The 22,820-nt window shown below is 37.5% G+C and overlaps 1 protein-coding gene across 2 annotated transcripts in view; it reads right to left on the reverse strand.

The window, feature by feature from the left end:
- The window catches only part of FRYL (FRY like transcription coactivator), a 267,816-nt gene that overhangs the window by 212,788 nt on the left and 32,208 nt on the right, over window positions 1-22,820 (reverse strand). For both annotated transcript variants that reach the window (XM_019962715.2, XM_019962717.2), the window contains exon 2: window positions 10,704-10,879. The gene's annotated coding sequence lies outside the window, so the exon portion shown is untranslated. The remainder of the gene's footprint in view (window positions 1-10,703; window positions 10,880-22,820) is intronic.

Below are 22,820 nucleotides of genomic sequence, written 5' to 3' on the forward strand. Positions count from 1 at the left end.
CCATTAGTTAACACTGCTGAAACACAAAAATCTGAAATGTGACTTTAGGAAATTTAATTTAAAAATAGCTTTAAAAGGTTTAGTATCTACTGCATACCCAATGACAAAATTAAATTCCATTTAGTATGAAAGCAAAATTATAATCTCCTATCCCTTTCATTGCACCAATATATATTCGAAGACAAAAATAGTCATTTAATTCAAGAGGTGATCCAAAGAGACTTAAAAGTTAGATTTATATCCAAAAAGTCACATGTAAGACAAATCTGTATAAACCCCATTTCCATTGTAAGTTCAGAGAAATGACCTCGTATGAGAAGGCAACACAATGTATGTAGCACAGTTACACAATACTAAGCTATATTAACTCACACAAAGTAACTTAGCCTCATTTGTAGAAAGAAAGCGAGAGAGGGAAGGAGGGAGAGAATAAGAGAGGAAGAAAAGAAAGCTTGTTATAATTTTAAAAGATGGAATACATAATGATAGTACCCTTCTCCTTACAAAAGAAACATGCTGGCTGGCCCCAATATAAACAAAATCACATATGAGAATCAAGTATATTAAACTCAGTCAACAAACAAAAGTGAAAGTGAAAGTCACTCAGTCATGTCCGACTCTTTGCAACCCCATGGACTACACAGTCCGTGGAATTCTCAGGCCAGAATACTGGAGTGGGTAGCCGTTTCCTTCTCCAGGGGATCTTACCAACCCAGGGATCAAACTCAGGTCTCTCACATTGCAAGCTGATTCTTTACCAGCTGAGCCACCATGGAAGCCCAGTCAACATGCAAGACCACTATATTTAACCTAGCAAGCACCTGGTCAGAAGTTGGCCGCATGGAGTCTGGGGGAGAATGGATACATGTACATGTATGGATGAATCCCTCTGCTATCCACCTGAAACTATCACAACATGTTAATCGGCTATACTCCAATACAAAATAAAAAGCTTAATTAAAGAAAAAAGAAGTTGGCCCCATGGACAGTTAGTCAGAAAGATTCCTCAGGTAAAAGCAGAGGTACATTTAGATATGCTACATAGTCAGAAGTTTATTGGCTATTCCTCACTGTCCTGCAAATTGTCTATTTGTGTTCTAAACACCCCAGTAAATCATAAGAATTCTCTGATATTATCATATAAACATTCTTTGCCAAACTACCATAAAGAGTTTAAGGATTACCTAATATTCACTGAATTGTAAAGATTGTTTCAAAAGGCAAGTCAGATCTTACTATTTCTAAATGAGGTCACTCCCTGAAGGTTCAATACAAGATATTTATAAACTTGTACTTGAGACTTACCTCTTTTATAAGAGATTTCAGTTAGGGATCTAGCACATGGAAAGCTCCCTAATCTCTTAAAGTTCAACAAATATCTATTGAGTTCTTATCAGTTACAAAAATGAAATATACACAATTTGTTGCACTCCAAATAAATACAAAAATAATTCTAATATTTACACAGGCTATGATGAATCTTAGAATTAGCGTATCAACAAAAGTTAAAAGCCAACCTGACTGAGAGGATTTAAGAAGGATTAGGGGATATAAATGGAGACTTTAGGAGAAAGGAAAAAAAAAAGAGAGGGGGGAAGAAGGGTTCAAGAGGCAGAGATATCATGACAAGGATGAAGATGAGTTAAAAAAAAAGAGATAGAAAAATACCAGTCCTGATCTTCTAAAGAGAAGTAGTCTCAAAGGAGCAGAACTTAAAGCTTATAGAAAATGATAAAGGCTTCAATTTCAGGCGGGCTTTCATTTGTCTACAATGAGGGAATGTGTTAGGTTTCACAGACTATACAGAAACAAAACCAATGGGATAAAAATAGATATATAAGAGGATATTTATTATAATTGGTTTTCCTGGTGGCTCAGATGGCAAAGAATCTGCCTAGAAAGCAAAAAGACCTGGGTTTGATCCCTGGATCAGGAAGATCCCCCGGAGAAGGGAATGGCAATCCATTCCAGTATTCTTGCCTGGAGAATTCCATGGACAGAGGAGCCTGGTGGGCTACAGTCCATGGGGTCGCAAAGGGTTGGACACAACTGAGCGACTAACATACACACACAGTTACAGTGGCTGAGAAGTCCCATGATCTGCCTTGCAATGCAGGGGACACCAGTTCGATCCCTGGTCTGGGAAGATCCCACATGCGGTGGCAGCAGAGCTGGTGTACCACAATTACTGAAGTCAGAGTCTAAAGCCTGCAAGTCAAAACAACTGAGGCCACACTGCAACTACTAAAGCCCATATGCCTAGAGTCTAAAACAAGAGAAGCCACCGCAATGAGAAGCCCTCACACTGAAACTAGAGAGCAGCCCCTACTCATCACAACTAGAGAAAGCCCGCATACAGCAACAAACACCCACCAAAGCCAAAAAATAAAATAAATAAATCTTTTTTAAAAAGACTATTAGTCTCCAAAAGACTATTCCTAAACTCTCCAATCTAATCATGTGTCCCACCCTTAACTTCTCTCTTGAAATACATACTACCTGTTTAGACATGGGTTTGTGTTTACTAGCTATTCCCACATCAGACTGTTACCTGAAAGCTAGGATTATAATTACTTAATGACTAGTCCAGTACCTGGCACTTGGTGGGTACTCAACAAATACTTGCTGAATTAACAATAAGTAAATCACAGAAGACTGCTTCAAGTTCCCAAGGAGGAAAACAATAATGCCATTACCTGACAAATGGAACATCAGTTTTGTGGATAAAGTCGAACTCTATCTGAGGTATGCTGAATTTGAAGAAATCATGGAATAGGTTTGAGCTGCAGAAGTAGTCATTAAATACTAAATAATTGTTTAGCCAGAAGAAAAAAATGTAACATTAATAGAAAAGGATGAGAAGCAAAACAAAACAAGCTAAAGGCAGAATATGGAAAAGCAGAATAGAGAATATTTCTATTTAACTGGTAGGAAGAAGAAACAACTGGATAAAATATGGATATTCCTAAGATGTAAAAAGCTTGTAAAATAGAAAACACCAACAAACCTATAGAAAAAGAGCTGAAGAAATGGGCAGTTAACAAAAAAAGAAATGCAAATGCTTCTCACCCATATAAAAAAGATACTCAGCCTAATGTGTACAAGATAAACATGCTATGTTATGTCTAAAAGAATCCACAGTTGATGTAAATGGTTCTGAAAGTGTAAATATAAAACTGTAAATTATAAAAAAGATATTCAATCTGACTCATAATGAGAGACGAAAATTAACACTATGAGATTCCATTAGGACGAAAAAAAAATTCTCACAATATATTCTATTGATAAGGTTACAAATATATGTATTCTGTATATATATATGAAGGCTGAGCACCAAAGAATTGATGCTTTTGAACTGTGGTGTTGGAGAAGACTCTTGAGAGTCCCTTGGACTGCAAGGAGATCCAACCAGTCCATCCTAAAGGAGATCAGCCCTGGGATTTCTTTGAAAGGAATGATGCTAAAGCTGAAACTCCAGTACTTTGGCCACCTCATGCGAAGAGGTGACTCATTGGAAAAGACTCTGATGCTGGGAGGGACTGGGGGCAAGAGGAGAAGGGGACGACAGAGTCTGAGTGAACTCTGGGAGTTGGTGATGGACAGGGAGGCCTGGTGTGCTGCGATTCATGGGGTCGCAAAGAGTTGGACACGACTGAGCGACTGATCTGATCTGATATATATATATACACACGAAGAGGCACTCTCATATTTTACTGATGGGTACACAAAGAGATTTGATTCTCATGAGGATAAATCTGTCAATAGCTATAAATCTGTGTACTCATTTTCCCTTTGATCCTGCAATACCACATCCAGGAATCTGTCCCAAATATACAGTGGCAAAAACATAAAAAGATATATATATGGATAATAAAGTTACCAACTGCAGTGCTATTTGCAAAAAATTAGAAACAACTCAGATGCCTATCAACTGAAAATTGGTTAAATAAGCTATGTCTTTTTTATTCATGCAATGAGATATTATGTAGCTATAAAAAGGAATTAATAATTTATTACTAATGAGTGATCTCCATAATATATTAAGTGAAAAAAGCAAGGCATATATTATCATTTGTCTAAAGAGGAATATTTTTTAAAAAGCAGAATGGAAGAATAAACTTAGGTTTTTAGCAAGTTTTCTTATCTACTTAGAAAGAGAAAAAAGAGAAAAGGGTAGAGAAAATAAAGATAGAAGTCAGACTCCTTTCAATAAACCTTGTTTTATGGGGATGACTTTGGAGGCATGAAACTATTATATATGATTATAAAACCAAACTACATTTTAGAAGTTATTAAATATCAGAATATTTAAAATAAAATAACTTAGATGTATACTCTGTTGGTGGCATAACTATACACTTAAAAAAATGATTAAAATTGACATTTTATGTTATGTTTATTTTACCACAACAATTTAAAAATTAAGTAAAAGAACACAGCATACCTGTTCGGTTGTCACTCAAAGAACAGGTTACTAAAAAGGCCATTAAAAAGGACAGTCTTCCCTCCCTTGCTCTGAACTCACAACCAACTGCCATGATGTTAGCGGCCCCATGGAGAGGCACAGGAACTGGTCTCAAGCCAACAGCCAGAATGGACCTGAGACCTACCAATGATGACCTATGTGTGCTTGAAGCACCTCCAGAAGGCTCATTTGTGGCTCCTCCAACCGAGCCCAAGGATATATGCACCCCAGCTAACACCCTGACTGTAGCTACATGAGGTACAGTCATGTAAGCTAGAGGTACCCAGTTAAACTGCACCCCACAAAAACTGACTCATAGCAACTGTGAGATAATAACATTTGCTGCGTTACGCCACTAACTTTTGAGGTGATTTGTTACACAGCAATGGAAGGAAAGTTATGACCAACCTAGACAGCATATTCAAAAGCAGAGACATTACTTTGCCAACAAAGGTTCGTCTAGTCAAGGCTATGGTTTTTCCAGTGGTCATGTATGGATGTGAGAGGTGGACTGTGAAGAAGGCTGAGTGCCGAAAAATTGACGATTCTGAACTGTGGTGTTGGAGAAGACTCTTGAGAGTCCCTTGGACTGCAAGGAGATCCAACCAGTCCATCCTGAAGGAGATCAGCCCTGGGATTTCTTTGGAAGGAATGATGCTAAAGCTGAAACTCCAGTACTTTGGCCACCGCATGCAAAGAGTTGACTCATTGGAAAAGACTCTGATGCTGGGACGGATTGGGGGCAGGAGGAGAAGGGGACGACAGAGGATGAGATGGCTGGATGGCATCACCAACTCGATGGACATGAGTTTGAGTGAACTCCGGGAATTGGTGATGGACAGGGAGGCCTGGCGTGCTGTGATTCACGGGGTCGCAAAGAGTCGGACACGACTGAGCAATTGAACTGAACTGAACTGAATAGATAACTAACAAACACAGGCCATTGAGTAAACATTCCTAGGGAAATGAGCCCTAAGTCCAAAAATGAACTGCAAATTCCATTGCTGGACTATAGCCAAGAGAAGAAAGTACATACGCCAACCAAAAGCTGCATACAAGAGTGCTCATGGCAACCTGATTCCTAACAGCCCCTAACTAGAAGCAATGCAAATATCTACCAACTAGAAAAGGCATAAATAAATCATGGCATTTCACACAACAGAATACTTACTATACAGAAATGGAAAAAAACAAAATAAAACAAAACTACTATTTCATACAACAACATGGCTAAATCTCACAGAAATGAGAAAAGAAACCAGACAAGACAAAATGCCTGTACTGCTACTCTGAGACTGTTACATGTATAATGAGGGTACTATAAATGAGTAATTATGAAATATTTTAATAAAATTTTATTCTTAGTGTTACTGAGAACTAGAATTCTCAGCTGAAAAATACAGATATAAAATAAAAAAGATTAACAAAAAATCTGATAGTATTGAAACTGAATTGGAAATGTCAGTATGAATTCATGAGGTACTCTGTCCTAAAAAAAAAAAAAAATTCCCTAGTTCTGAGAATTGAAAAGGCCTAAAACAATGGTCAACCCACTAGCAATGAGAACCCCTAGAGCCCAAACTGTGGTCTTAAAATTCTATTCCCCAATAAAGGAATCAGGACTCCTTGGAGACATTGCTGACACCAGGTATGGGGATGAAATGTACATGATGATTTATACTAGATAATCAAGAAGCTATCAAAAATTACTAGTCATGTCAAAATAACTCAGTAAGCAACTTTAAGAGTCCCACTGGCCAAAGATTAAGTAATTTAAGCATTAACAATGGTAATTAACATAGTGAATTTTTAAAAACTCCAATATGTTTAAAGAGTCTATAAAGAATCTAGAGGTGAAGGGGAGACCCTAATCAGTCACTGTTGGAAAAAGCAAATATAATCAAGGCACTATACTGAAATAGGTAAGCTAAGGGAAACTGTCAAGCTTTTGTCCTACCTTTCCCATACCAACTGTACTACTATATAGCATAAACTCATTGGCATCAGTCAATGGACATGAGTTTGAGCAAACTCCAGGATTCAGTGAAGGATAGGGAATCCTGGCGGGCTGCAGTCCATGGGGTTGCAAAGAGTCAGACACAACGAAGCAACTGAACAACAATAACAACCACATAACAAATAGTATACATGGAATAGCTTCTCTTTACAGACCATTCCACCTAATAAATGAACAGTAAAGTTATAATTGATGCTTTTGAACTGTGGTGTTGGAGAAGACTCTTGAGAGTCCTTTGGACTGCGAGGAGATCCAACCAGTCCATTCTGAAGGAGATCAGCCCTGGGATTTCTTTGGAAGGAATGATGCTAAAGCTGAAACTCCAGTACTTTGGCCACCGCATGCAAAGAGTTGACTCATTGGAAAAGACTCTGATGCTGGGAGGGATTGGGGGCAGGAGAAGAAGGGGACGACAGAGGATGAGATGGCTGGATGGCATCACTGACTCAATGGACGTGAGTCTGAGTGAACTCCGGGAGCTGGTGATGGACAGGGAGGCCTGGCATGCTGCAATTCATGGGGTCGAAAAGAGTCAGACACGACTGAGCGACTGAACTGAACTGAAAGTTATAATATTAAAATATCACCATTTTGCAAATCTTAATGATTTAATAGATTTCAAGCAGGAAGCCCATCACCTATTTTTATAAATACAGTTTTACTGGAACACAGTCATGCCCATTCATTTACATTTTGTCAACTGCAGCTTTCTCATTGCAACAGCAGAATTTACTAATAGCAGCAGAGGAGACCAGATGGGCCATAAGGCCTAAAATATACACTATCTGCCTCCTTACAGAAAACGTAAGATCTGATCTATATCATGGAGCACAAATGGCAGCTAATCAGCAGAAAAAGACAGACACTTGCCCAAAGACAAAGACTTGCTGAAAGAATCTGAACTGGAGTCTAAGCAAGTCTCTAGATCCAACTACCAATTAACATGAAATACAAAGGTCAGATGAGTATGCTTAATCACTGCACAGGAATGTAATCAGGAATATCCACATCTACGAGACAAAGACCAATTTATCCAACAAATAAATTTTAAAGACAAAAAGGAAGGCAGGATGAAACCTTAAGAGAAAAATCAACCAACTGCAATGGGGAAAGGGCGTATCTAGACCCTGAGCCTATCCAGTCAACTGTTTTTAAAGTGTGTGGGGGACTTCCCTGGCAATCCAGGGTCTAGGACTCCATGGTTTAACTGCAGGGGGCACAATTCCACCCCTGCACAGGGAACTAAGATCCTGCATTCCATGAGGTTGTGTGATGCTGCTGCTGCTGCTAAGTCGCTTCAGTCGTATCCAACTCTGTGCAACCCCATAGACGGCAGCCCACCAGGCTCCCCTGTCCCTGGGATTCTCCAGGCAAGAACACTGGAGTGGGTTGCCATTTCCTTCTCCAATGCATGAAAGGGAAAAATGAAAGTGAAGTCGCTCAGTCGTGTCCAACTCTTAGCGACCCCATGGACTGCAGCCTACCAGGCTCCTCCGTCCATGGGATTTTCCAGGCAAGAGTACTGGAGTGGGGTGCCATTGCCTTCTCCAAAATGTGTGAGAATTACAATTAACATTAACTGGATATTTGACTATATGGGAATTACTTTTTCAAAGTTACTAATGGTATAACGGTATCAACAGAAAAATACAAATAAATTTTATGATGCCTAGAATTTTCTTTAAAATAGTATAGGAATGGGAGGGAAGTTGGTGAGAGACAAGACAATTTGGCCATGACATGATAATCACTGAACCTGAGTAATGAATACAAGGGGATTCATTACACTAGTCTGTAACTTTTATATGTCTTAAGTTTTCTATAATAAAAATTATAATAAGATATAACACTTCCTCTTTAGGCACTGAAAAATTCTGAAGTAAAAAAGAACAGGTCAAGAAGTATGCTAGGTTACCCCCAAAAGGCAACTTGACTGTGACAAGGTGTGGGGTCTTCTAAAGACGGGTAAAAAGCCAAGCTTGGAAAGAACTGGTCTAGAGATAAAGTAAATGACTGCCTACTAGATCCAAACTTAGTTATGTGACCTTTTCCAACTGCATCAGGCAGCTAGAACTAGGAAATATATATTTGGCAAATTAACTCAGGTTTGTGGTTTGGACAGGGTCTTCAGAATGTTAAAAAGGCAACAGAACATAAGATGCTGCTGCGAATATGATCACGAGGATTGGGTTTTAATTAGAAAAGCAAGAAAATGCCAAGAAACAAGTCATAATAAAGAAAAAGAACAGAGATCGAGTGTTATGATCATGAGAGGAGACTCCAAGGCCTCAGAAGTACAACTAATTGATGATGTGATCTAAGGCAAGAAGTGACAGTCTATGAGACCTTGGGACTCCAGTCCTGGTGAGCTAGTAACGCTGGTTTCTAGTAGGTTTCAGCTACCTGCCAAGCTCACCCTTTCCCAAGCTCATTTTAGAAGGAATCTGTATTTTTTAAAAGGGTCCCAGGATTAGAATCACTGGTATAAGATGCAGTGATCCTGGAAAATATGAAGGTGAAAACAATGGATACTAAACAGGTCAAGGAAACATGATGAGAGTAACTAATAAGATACAAGAGACAGAAAGGGAACAAATGAGTTAAGTGAAGAATTCTAACGGTCAAGACAACAGAAGGATAAGAATGTGAAGAAAAAGAATAAAAGAAAGATATCACAGTCCAAAGACAATGACTAATTGACAGTGGGACCTTATTCTAACCCCACGATTCAAAGAAAGCAGCCTAAAATTATCTCTATCAGATAGGTTGGGAAAGAAAAGGTATCCTCAAAAAAACAAATATCTATCAATTTGTTCATTACAGACATAAAGTGTTGTGTGTATGAAAGCACCAAAAAAGAAACCTTATAAATTATTTAGTTAATTCACTCATTTCATAGATGAGGAAACCAAGGGCTATGAAGACTAATTAACTTGCACTTAAGAACACTATGTAATTAATTATTAGAATTAGAGCTAAGGAGTACCTCATTCTTCACTCAATCTCCTCATCTACCTACATGGTTTCTATTTGGAGACTTACCTCTTTACAGTGCTAAATGTTACCATATATATTTTATTTATAAATAAAAATTTGGTAACTCTTTGTTGACTGACACTCAAAATGAGTCTTCAATATTTTACATCAATAATTTTAATGGTTTCCCATGTCAGCAACTTGTTCTGCTCAATTTTACTCCTCTGCACCCCACCCCAAAACATGTGTTTTGAATAAATCTCAGAGACATTCAAAAAACATATTGGCTAATAACTAGCACCTATGCTTCCAAAAAAAGGTTAAAAATATGAAAAGGGACACACAGTGCCATGCTATAAAAAGAAGAGGTGGCATTACATACTTCTCTTATCAATTCCATAAATGTGCACATAATTTACAATTATGTCAAGAGGATGCTCTTGACTCAGTGGATTCAAAATACCTAAGTAGGTAGGAAAAGATAGCAATAGGAAGAACTACCTCAGCCTTATAATAAGAAAATATAGAGTACAGACCTAAAGTTGGAATCCATGGCTCTAGCAAAATGAAAACAGAACCAATAACAAATCATAAAATACTAACACAATTCACTTACCATGCAAGTTCTAGTTTGGAGATGAAATTACTCTTATTTTCACAGCTTTTCTACTTCTAACATTTTTATCATTCCATAAAACAATTTTCTTCCCAAATAAAACTAGTTTTAGTAAACCCAGTTTTGAAAGCTCACTTATTGTAATAACCACTAAAAATGGTAATCACCTATAGCAGTAAATATAAGTTTAGATCATTATTTAAAAAACACTTGTAAAAATCTCTAATTATGAAATAAATATAAACTATGATCTTGTGACATCAGTAAGTACCACTTGTACTTCATTCAAAATGAAAATGAAATGATAAAAAAATACCTAATACAGAGCATATAAAAGTGCACACACAAAAAGTTGTTTACATATTTTTGTATTCTTCATAAATACTGCATATTATACTATACCCAGATTATAATATGGAAAAATGTTCTGAAATCTCCAAAAATTAGGTATTATTGTTATTCTTAGATATGATTTTGAAAATTACCACACATACACAAAAGAATAGGTGCTTACCCATGTGTGAAAAGAGAACATGGCACAAAAAAGGGGAAGGTAATTCAAATGAATTAGCTGTTTTACAAATCCCTATTACTCCTTTTTAAAAGCACAAAACATACATACCACTTACCACTTAGAAAGGGTTGCTGAGGCACAGAGTTTGTAGAAAAAACACCAAACATGGAAAGGATCCATCTAGAAGCTTTTTCAATCTGGAGCTTGTACTTTATAGGCACACAAGTGGGCACACTGGTGCAAAACAGTAGTGATTCACCATGTACAATGCAGAATGTGGAATGTTAAAGGCTGAACGACAAAGAAAAAAAGAGAGAAAAGAAACATGGTAGGTTATTAGTTACTAATAACAGCCATGTTTAAAACAATAGTTGTAACACTTGGCAGGTTTCATGTAACATATATCATTATTGAACTTAGTTTTTAGAACTTGAGAATTTAGCCAAGAAGAACTTACTTACTAAAAAATCTCAACTATATAGGGAAAGAATCTCTCTGGAGAGAAAAAAACAAGAAAAGGAGTATTTGTCATTTAAAGGTTCTAAGTTAAATCTTTCATCACCGATAACATTTTTTTAAAGTACATTGTGAATCTCCTCACCATCTAAGCAAAATTACCTATTTCTTGATGATACAAGGGTCATCATCATAACAGTCCTTCCATAGTACTTGAGTATACATACATTATGGGGCAATGACTCTATAGACCTTTTCAAAAGGTACCCTAAGGCACTCCAAGAAATGAGCATTCTCTATTGCTAGATATCTTGTTATCTACAGTATCAAGAATGTACTTATTCTTTGACCCAACAATCCTCCTTCTGGTACATTTCCCTACAGATACAATTCAGTTCAGTTCAGTTCAGTCGCTCAGTCGTGTCCGACTCTTTGCGACCCCATGAATCACAGCACGCCAGGCCTCCCTGTCCATCACCAACTCCTGCAGTTCACCCAAACCCATGTCCATCGAGTTGGTGATGCCATCCAGCTATCTCATCCTCTGTCATCCCCTTCTCCTCCTGCCCCCAATCCCTCCCAGCATCAGAGTCTTTTCCAATGAGTCAACTCTTCACATGAGGTGGCCAAAGTACTGGAGTTTCAGCTTTAGCATCATTCCTTCCAAAGAACACCCAGGACTGATCTCCTTTAGAATGGACTGGTTGGATCTCCTTGCAGTCCATGGGACTCTCAAGAGTCTTCTCCAATACCACAGTTCAAAAGTATCATTCCTACAGATACAATTGCACACTCACAAAATAAAGTGTACAGCAAGATTATTGTGGGATAATCTATAAAAGTGAAACACTGAAAACAACCTAAGAGGATTGGTAAAATCACCTATGATGCATCCACTATAAGGAATATGATGCTAGTATTAAAATGATTAAGGAAGCACTCTGTATTTCCATGGAAACATCATCAGAGAATGTACATATATGTTGTTATAGTCTGTGTTCTTAACAAGGGGAGGGAAAAGGGAAGAAAGAATATCTATTTTTATTGGTTAAATTTTACTAAAAAGTACTGTAAAGAACTATAAGAAATTGCTTAAAAAAAAGAGGCAGGGGACGGGAGAGTCAAGGGGATTGGTTACCAATAAAGGATGGTAAATAAACAGGGATAGAAGCTAAGATTTCAAAGTGTCACTCTGACTTCCAAAACATGTAAATGTTTAAACAAAATAAAATTTAAAACAAGTTCCTCAAAAAAGCTTAATTTTTACTCTTTCATCCCTTTTTTATTAAAACACAAGCTGTTATATGGTCAGTATAACAAAGCTACTCTCCTGGAATGTGCATGTGTGCTAAGTGCGTGCTAAGTCGCTTCAGTATGTCTGATTCTTTACTACCCCGTGGACTGTAGCTTGCCAGTCTCCTCTGTCCATGGAATTCTCCATGCAAGAATACTAGAGTGGGTTGCCATTTCCTTCTCCAGAGAATCTTCCCAACCCAGGGATTGAACGTGCATCTATCTCCTGTGGCTTGTGCATTGTAGGTAGCTTCTTTACCACTGAGCCACCAGGGAGGCCCTGGAATGGTGAATGGCAAATTATTTCCTTGTCTTTCAGAGAAACTCTTCTCTTTCCTACTGGGAGTAATTCCACATATATTCAGTACCAGCAATACGTATATCAGTGAACAAACCCGAAAGATGCCTGCTCCAATGACCTTAAAATTCACTGTCACCCATTTACTCATTACTAATGAAGGTACACTAAGAAAGGAATAAGTATACATTTGCTAGAGGAAATGTAAATTTGACAACCATTCTGAAAAGTAAATTTGCCAATACGTAACAAGAATCTTTAATACGTTCATAGCTGTTTACCTAGTAACTCTGTTCCCACGAATGCAAAATGCAGAGAGAATTTTATATACAAATTTTTTTATACTATTTATAAAGAAAAATTTTTTACATTATTTTAAAAGAAATTTTACATTATTTATAAAGAAAAATTCTAAGGAATATAAATGCCTGAAATAGAGAAAATAGTTGGCTAAATTATGGTTTATTCAGCAGATGGAACATTATGCTACAGTTAACCTAGAAGTAATTTCTAGTTAAACATGTTAGATTAACCGCAAATATTTATCCCTATTCCATGTCTGGCTCCTCTGAAATAATTGTAAAATTTTTTAAAGTAATAAGAAATAAGAACACAAAAGCCAGAGAGAACAGAATAGACATTCTTTGATAGGATAAAATTAAAATACAATTTCAAAAAAAGGGGGGCAGAATGATGTTAAACAACAATTTTAAAAAAAGGGGCAGGACTCAAAATTATATATAATTTTATCCATTTTTTAAAAATTACATTGAAACAGATAAATAACTTAATATTATTTCTAAATAGTGATTTTAAATAAATGATGTTTTTATCTTTTATGCTTTTCTGTATTTTCCAAAATATCTACAAAGGGCATTTATTACTGTTATAGTTAGAAAAATATAATCTTTTTAAAACATATATATAACATATATATGGCCTAAGAAGGCCATAATCAAAACAAAGATAACAAGTGTTGGCAAGTGTATGGCTAGAACCCCCTTTACACACTGCTGGTAGGAAGATAAAATAGTACAGCCACTTTGGAAAACAGTCTGGCAGTTCCTCAAAAATAAAATATGTCCTAACCATTCCACTCCCAGGTATACAGCAAAAGAAATTAAAACATACATCCATGCAAAAATATGTGTACAAGTGTTCACAATATCATTATCTGTGACAACCCTATACTACAGAAACTGTCATAATAGCATTATTTGTATTACAGTCAAAAGGCAGAAACAATACAAATGTCATCAACTGATGAATGGATAAATAAAATGTGGTGTATCCATCCAGTGGAGTGTGCCATAAAAAATACTGGTACATGCTACAACATAGATGAATCTGAAACAATTAGGCTAAGTGAAAGAAGCCAGTCACAAAAGGCTACACATTACATTATTCCATTTTATGAACAGACAAATCTATCAATATATAGAGAAAAGACAGATTAGTGGTTGACTCTGGACAGGGAGGAGATGGGGAGGTAATGGATACAGGATTTCTTTTAGGGGATGATGAAGATATTCTAAAATCAATTGTGGTTGTGGCTGCACAAGTCTGTCAATACACACAAACCTCAAATTGTACACTATAAACTGGTGACTTGCATGGTATGTGAATTATATCTCAATAAAGCTATTATATTAAAAAAATATACACAGCCTATCACTTCTTCACCACTCAACAATATTTCACATATTATTCCTTATCACCTTGCAACACTATATAACAGGAAAAGCATTAGATTCAAGATAAAACCAGATTCTCATCAGTCCTAAAACCACTGATAAACCATAACTCCCAAGTTTCCATTTCCTTTTGTGGGGAATGCTCCCAAGTTTCCATTTCCTTTTGTGGGGAATGAGGAGTCCTTTTAGGTATAGCACCTCATTTTTCTCCCAACGACTGAAGTGCATTCCTACCAAGAGTAAGTTATCTTGTATTTGTCCAAAATTCGCCTTGCCAATATATCTTAGTTAAATTTTATATCAAAAGTATATTGATTTAAGAAGAAGAAAAAAAAAATTTTATATCAAAAGTATGAGTGCAAAAAGAAAATGTTTTGTTTCTGAAACTTAAGCCGAACAATTTGAAAAAGGCAAGTCACTTTTAAAATATCCTAAAGAGAAGGCCTCAGCTCTACATCAAAAAACTGATAATATCTGAGCATTTATACACTTGACTATAAAACATTTAAGGCATGTACCTTCCCTATGATTCTTCATCCCTATGTAACACGATCCCAAATACTAGTTGATTATACAATCAATATTGTATAGAAGACTGTATTGCATGTAATTTATTTGTATAAAAGACTAACAGAAGTACACTATTATTACTAGTATTCTATCTCACACTCTAAAGACTGATGGTTGACCCTCCTGAGTTGTCTCTTAGAAAGGCTGAAACTTTTCTATTCTTCAAGTCTCAGGACCACCACAGTCCTGTACTCTCTACAGATATCTTCATCTCTCAAACTGAAAGAAGATGCCCAACGTAAACTTATCAAATTCAGTTCAAGGCTGCTAAAGTACCTCTTCCTGTGCTCTTGGGCCCTCCGAACCCTCTCTTTTTAAAGCAAAACCTATATCTGACCTGTATATTCAGATGACCATTAAGGGGGAAAAAAATCTTACATTCATGCACCACAGACTTCTCTTTATTTCCTCTTACTACAATCTGGGCCTCTACGTCTTCAAGTCTCAACTCATCAACTCAGCCATTTACCCTCTGACCCCAACCACTGCAATACTAAAATACCCTTTTGTCAAAAGGACTCCACAAAGCTTCTCACCTGCCCTCTCTCACTATTCTGATGCACCTCAGATACTGCTCCCGAGTGCATCTTTCAAATTGTATGACTCTGATCACAAAGCTCCCTGACTCGGTAATTCAGTGGTACTCCCAATGCCTACAGAATAAAGTCCAGAAATCCCTTAGCCTCACAGTCGAGGTTCTAATGGAAGAGAACAAAGCGCTAGCCCATCTCCCTAATGTTCTCTAGAACTCTGCTCTGTGCAAACACATGCCATTCCTTCCTACGCCCAGATCTTCCTTCCATCTGGAATGCCCTCCCTTTGCCTCTATGCATTAAAGTCCTCTAAAGTCATTTTTTATTTATTTATTTATTTTTTCTAAAGTTGTTTTTAAAGTAGAAAATCACTTTTTAAATCACAGGACTGGGTTTCTCAACCATAAGAGCTTCAAGGACTTTTTATAAGGGTTATAAATGTTAGAAGTATTATAAGTGTTGCAATGTGTAAATTTAGAAAAAGAGCCAACATATAGCACATAATGTTGTTACTGTTATCCATTCAACATAATGAGGGTTCAAAACATATTTTTTAATTGACATGCAAAACAAAGAAGTCTTTTCCAATCATACTATAAACTTTGCTCTCAAAGCAACAGTTTAAGATCTGATACCTCTGGAAGTTAAGATGATGAAAATTTCTGATAATCAAAACTTCAGTTTCTGGGAATCTCACACAGATTTATGATGTATGAACAGCAACCTACTATTTCATGATTTAGTCAAGAACAACTTGATTTATAATCACTTCACCATATATATGTCATGTTGCTGTACACCTTAATCAGTGTTGCATGTCAATTATACCTAAATAAAATGGAAAGAAAAATTTTTTAATATATTTTAACTAATAAAATTTAACATTTAACCAAAAATGGGCGGTGAGGGCAAGCCTTATCAACATAAAGTAGTTTCATCATTTACTTTTTTAAAAAGTAAGGTACATACAATTTATCATCTTAACCACTTTAAGCATACACCTCTGTGGTACCAAGTACATCCATACTGTTGTACAAAGACCACCACCATCCATCTCCAGAAATCTTTTTATCTTTCAAAACTGAAACTCTGTATTCACTAGACAATAACTTCTCTTCCGCTCCCCGCTCCCCGCTCCCAGGCCCTGGCAACAAGCACTCTACTCTCTGTTTCTACGAATTTGACTACTCTAGATATCTTATTTAAGTGGAATCATACCGTATTTGTCCTTTTGTCACTGGCTTATTTCACTAAACACGAGGCCTCTTTGAGGTTCATTTGTGTTATCATTTACTTTTTCAACAAGAACTCCAAAACCACATAAAGGACATGGTTTAAACATTTTCTAGTTTAAACTCATAGTTTTAGCATACTCTGTATTATATGACACTGGACTGCAGATCTGGCTGACTCAAATTACAGAAAGAAAGGGAAAGTAGAATAACACGTACTCAACAATCTGGTATGATACCAGGTATCAAACTAGGTGCATGTCACACAATGAAATCCACGCAACTCTAAACAGATAGGTTATTACTATTCTCAGTTGGTAAATGATAAAAAGGTGATTCAGAGGACCTCCCATGTCGCTGCCCTATCTCCATTTTGTTTTATCATTCCATTTATCACTATCTGACATATAAACATATGTACATACATTTTATTTCCTTATGTGCAACTTATATGTAGGCAAAAAATAAGTTGAGAATCACATTTATTCACCAACGTTATATCTATAATACAATGCCGCTTAGAAGCTGAACATTTTATAATCTCTAGGTTTTCTGAGATGCTTGTCCATAGGTACATTTCTTAGATACTCAAAAGTTGAGAGATTTTATTATTGCCAAAGATATGGGTTTTGGGTTTTGTTTTTTTTTGTTTTTTGAGTAGGTATGAGAGGTGGGGGGTATTGGAAGACAGAAGTAGGGAATAAAATTCCAAGTAAAAAATCCAAGGGTCCAAGAAGGCTGGTCTCCAGTAAGCCCAGATCTGCTATTATAACATCCTCATCTTCTATAAATTTTGTTTTTTTAAATCAAACTTCACCCGAGGACTTTTCTACCAAGCAAGAATTTACAATACGAGGAGAGACACTAGGTTGTGATGGATGGTCTAGTTACCCTTGAATATACTGTCACTATAATACTAACCATATTTACATTACACTACAGATTTCCTTTTTCTGTTTCAGAGTGAAAAATATTCCCACCACCCTGTACTGCTACATTTTCTTCCTTAAAATTGGTTAAAATTTTTCATCACATTTCAAGAAATTAAGAACTAGACACCTAACTTCTAAATTTCATAAACTGTATTTTTTCATAATCTAAATGAGAATATCTTCACAATAAGAAGAATTTTAAATGTTCTTTAGAGAAATCAAAAAATGTTAAGGGGTCCCACTAAATAAATTCCCACTTGCGACAAAAGTCTACATTTCCCATTAGTTTACTGTTTTCAAAAAATAAATTTCTTTTCATCACAGTTTGAATGTTACTTACAAAAGGAGTACTGTATTCACAAAATAATTTTATCTTCACTGATGTAACAAGAAGTCAGTGGTTTCCTTTTTGTGGTAAACAATGGGCCTTGGGAAACATGTTCTCTGGTAAATGTCTTTCACATATTTTTAAATACACAATTGGTTCCACTTCCTAATAATCACCATTTACCAGAAATGCAAAAGATAGAAATCTATCAAGATACATAATAAGACTAAGCAAGCCAAAAAAGAAGAAAGCAAAAGAAAATTACAAATGTTCTCTGAAGAGGGTGGGGTCGAGAAAACTTCTAACCCAACCCCAACCAGCTGTGGATTGCTTTTTAAAATGGAGAATATCAACGTAAGGTGACAAAAATCTTACATGTTTTCTCTCCATTCCTTAGGGATCAGGCCCATCAGTATCAAACATACCATAAGGATCACTCAACTTAAAAAGAATAAAAGGGGGTAAGCCCTCCTTGACCACAAAACTTTCCCTGTCAGTATGGCCCTGTTAATCTGTTCCCATTTATAATTAACATCTTCCAGACAATTCTCTCTAGTCAGCATTTCAGCACCTCACAATTCCATTCCCTCCCATCTTCTATGCACAGGACTGCTGCCAGTGTCACTGATGACCTCTGCTGCTGCTAAGTCACTTCAGTCATGTCCGACTCTGTGTGACCCCATAGATGGCAGCCCACTAGGCTCCCCCGTCCCTGGGATTCTCCAGGCAAGAACACTGGAGTGGGTTGCCCTTTCCTTCTCCAATGCATGAAAGTGAAAAGTGAAAGTGAAGTAGCTCAGCCGTGTCGGACTCTTAGCGACCCCATGGACTGCAGCCTACCAGGCTCCTCCATCCATGGGATTTTCCAGGCAAGAGTACTGGAGTGGGGTGCCATCGCCTTCTCCGACTGATGATCTCTACCCCTCATGAAATCCAAAGGTCAACAATCAGGACTCATCATGGCTGACTCGCCAGCAGCATTTCTCTCCCTCGTTGTTGAAAACCTTCACTTGGATGGCAAGATGCCACACTTCCTGGTTCTCTCCTTTTCCTCAGGAGTTGCTCCTCCTCTGCCTGTTTCCTAACTCAAAATGTTAGAAAGCCCAGGGCCAGTCTATCCCCTTTTCTCCACTGACATTTACCTCTAGATCTTATCCAGGCTAAAGGCCTTAAATTCAAACCTGGAACTTGTCAGCATATAGATGGTATCTCTGGCCCAGACCTCTCTATTGAGCACTAACCTTGCAAATTCAAAGACCTGTCTGTTCATCTAATAGGATGTCAAACACAACTCTTAACACCGTGTCCTAAATCTTTGCCTACTCCCTGCACTGCACCTCAGTAAATAATGCCACCATTCTTCTAGCTGCTCAGCCCAGAAATCTGGCAGTCACTTTTATTCTTTTCTTTACCTCACACCCTCACATCTAATCCATCAACAAGTTGTGTCAACCCTACTTTCAAAATGCTGGATGTTTTAAATCTGACCACTTCTTTCCCACCCACTGCAACCTCCTAGTCACAGCCATCATCATTTCTGGCCCACACAATTCAAGGAGCCTCTTAACTGGTACCCATGAATCTGCTTACCCCTTAATTCTCCACATAGTCACTAGATTTTTTTTTTTTTTGCCACATCACACCATGGAGCTTGCAGGATCTGTTCCCCAACCAGGGATTGAGCCTGGACCAAGCAGTGAAAGCATCGAATCCTAACCACTGGACCACCAATGAGCTCCCAAAGTGATCTTTTTAGACTATAAATTTATTCACTCCACTTGTGCTCAAAAATTTCCACTTGTTTTCCATCAAATGTAAAAAATATCTGTGGTCTCCCTAAAGTTTCCTTTCCTCTATGCTAGCTACACCAGCTCTCCTGCTATTCTTCAAATTCAAGAAGCTTACTCCCACATCAGGGTCTGTGTACTTGCTAATCCCTTCGCTGGGAAAGTGCCTTCCTTTGAGTATGCCTTGTTCTTGCCCTTCAGAAGACTGCAAATGCCACCTCCTGCAAAGAGCCCATCCCCATCACCCTATCAGAAATAACCCACACCTGTGCATGTGTGCTTAGTCGCTCAATTGTGTCTGACTCTTTGAGACTCTTTGCACTGTAGCCCACCAGGCTCCTCTGTGTAAGAATACTGGAGCAGTTGTCATTTCCTCCTCCAGGGGATCTTCCCAACCCAGGGATTGAACCTGAATCTCCTGTGTCTGCTGTACTGCAGATGGGTTCTTTACCTGCTGAACTACTGGGGAAGCCCAACCAACACTCACCACACTCTAAACAGACTTAATTTCTCATCATAGAGCCTATCATCTAATATCTGTTTAATGTTTGCCTACCCGACTAAAAAGGAAGTTTCAGGGGGCAGAGGCTATCATTTGTAATCCCCAGTATCATCATCTCCTAGTTCACAGGTATACAATAAAAATTTATTAAATAAATGATGGCAAATATATGATATGCACTAACAAAAACAAAACAAGAACCAATATATAGACTTTCAAACATTTTATTGAACAAAGTGACTATTAACCACTTTATAAGGTTCTCTTTTACAACCTTTAGAGGAGCTAAGGGAAGCAGAGAATGAGAGAAGAAAAGAAGTGAACTTTCTTGTCTTCAGCACATAAATCCAATATATTTGCATACCCTACCTTATATACATTTTCAGATGGAACCTAATGTCTCCAGAAAATAGCAAGTTTTAAACTGTTTCTTTTCTTCTTATTAAATACCTGAAGCAACCTGCATCCAAACAATCAGCTTAAAAGGAGGAACAATACTTAAAGGATAACCTAGGAATACATATTTGACTAGACCCCTGTTCCACTAATCTCTAAGATAATTTAGTCAACATAAAAAGGAAAACTTCAGCAAGAGACAGGAAATTAAAAAGGGGTATTGCCCCCACCCCTGAAATTTTGAGCCTCCACAAAGATATTTTAAAGTAAGAAAAATGGGAAAGGAGAAGCAATGTGTCATTGATGGGCTGTATCCTCAAAGCTAGCTTACAAGTCTACTCCACTGAGGTGCACATCAGAGGCCGATGCTCAGTCCCTCCCACCATCAAATTCATGCGGCTAGATACTAACTGCAACCTTCAACAGACTCTGACTATCCTTTAAGAGAAGAAAACAGAATAAAATCTCATGCCAGGCTGTGAGCCTGTACTATTTATCAACATAGAATAGGGTGTACACAGAACAATCACCAGTCTGAAGAAGAGAATTGGCAGATATAGAACTGATCAAACGTTCGGACAAAGATAATGACCTTGGCAGAATTCTAAACAAAGAGGTAAGAAGTGAAGCCATTTGATTTTCTAAGATATTCACTGTTTTGGGGGCATGGAGTGGCAGTCAAGCAGACATTCTACAAAGGTATATCTACAATCAGGTTTAGGGACTTGAGGAGACTCCTCTCAAAAAACAACAAAACATTCCATAAGAATAACAAAGATACAAGGAATATTAACAATACCCACTTCCCCTTTCCTTCAAGGCTTTCCTTCTCCCTCTTGAAGCCAGGCATGGTCATGTGATTTATGTTGGCCAATGAAATGTGAGTAGAATTGATAAATAAACTTCCAATGGAAGTATTTAACTGTTGACACTAGGTTCCAAACCTCTCTTTCCCATTGTCTCTGTAATTATAGAGGGAGCTATTGATATGAAAGTACAACGCCAAACCTATAGAGAGAAGATACTTGCCCCAAATGCATGGACTTGAATGAGAAAGTCTTGCATTTTGGGCACAAATAATTTGAGGATTGTTTTCACTGTAGCATAAGCTAACTTCACTTGATTATTTTAAAATTCTAATAAATTAAAATTCGGCGAATCCAGAAAATCAGACAAGGGAAAATATTTCAGAGACAAAAAAACATACACACATGACAGCATAATGAGAAACAGTTTATAACCATCCATAGAAATAGAGGACTTTAGTAGAATCTCTCTCCAAAATAATTTCATCTTAATTTAAAAAATTTTAAGAATAGTCGGCTATCTCTGAAAGGATGCACAAGAAACTGATAATACTGGTTGCATCCAGGAAAGGAAACTAAAGTAATAGAAAAAGTAAGGAGAGACTTCCAGTTTTCATTCTGGCATGAAAGACATCACTTCATCTTTTAAAAAAGGTAAAAAGATAAACAAACTGAAAAAGCAACAACTCTTAGATTCATAACCACTAGTCCCAAACTTGGATGTAGGCAGATGCAGAGAATCACAACTTCTGAGAACAAAACCCAGGAGCAGATGCTTTCACGGGAGCCAATGGCAGGGTAAGAAAACCTGAACTGTAATTGATAAATTGAGAGGTTCAGCGTGGGCAACTGTGAGTGTTAAAAACTCCAAGGGGACCAATACCAGGGGGAACCCCATACTTGTGTGAGTTTATCTCCAAGAGCCCCACTTGATTCTAATGTGTTTGTGTGCCCAGCCATGTCCGACTCTTTGTGACCCCATGGGCTGTAGCCCTCCAGACTCCTCTGTCCGTGGGATTTCCCCCAGCCAAGATACTGAATAGATTGCCATTTCCTCCTCCAGGGGATCTTCCCAACCCAGGGATCAAACCCGAGTCTCTTGTGCCTCCTGCCTTAGCAGGCGGATTCTTTACCACTGAGTCACCTGGAAAGCCCCCTAGTTCTAATTGTGAATATCAAAGAAAAATCTCCTCAGGTTTCTGGCAGGGGGAAGGGGTAAATATTTTGAAATACTCCAAAGTATTCTGTTCTCCTTGACAAAGTTTGCCCTCAGGAGAAACTAAGAAACTATTACCTAGAACCTAACTGATGTAGGAGAAGGGAAATACCCAACGCCAGCTCCCTCTGGCCATCCTGCACCACCACCTAAGGTGGGAGAAAAAACTGAGAAGCACTTGTGAAGTTC

The sequence above is a fragment of the Bos indicus genome, chromosome 6 (genome assembly GCF_029378745.1).
Source record: "Bos indicus isolate NIAB-ARS_2022 breed Sahiwal x Tharparkar chromosome 6, NIAB-ARS_B.indTharparkar_mat_pri_1.0, whole genome shotgun sequence".
Taxonomy (NCBI): Eukaryota; Metazoa; Chordata; class Mammalia; order Artiodactyla; family Bovidae; genus Bos; species Bos indicus.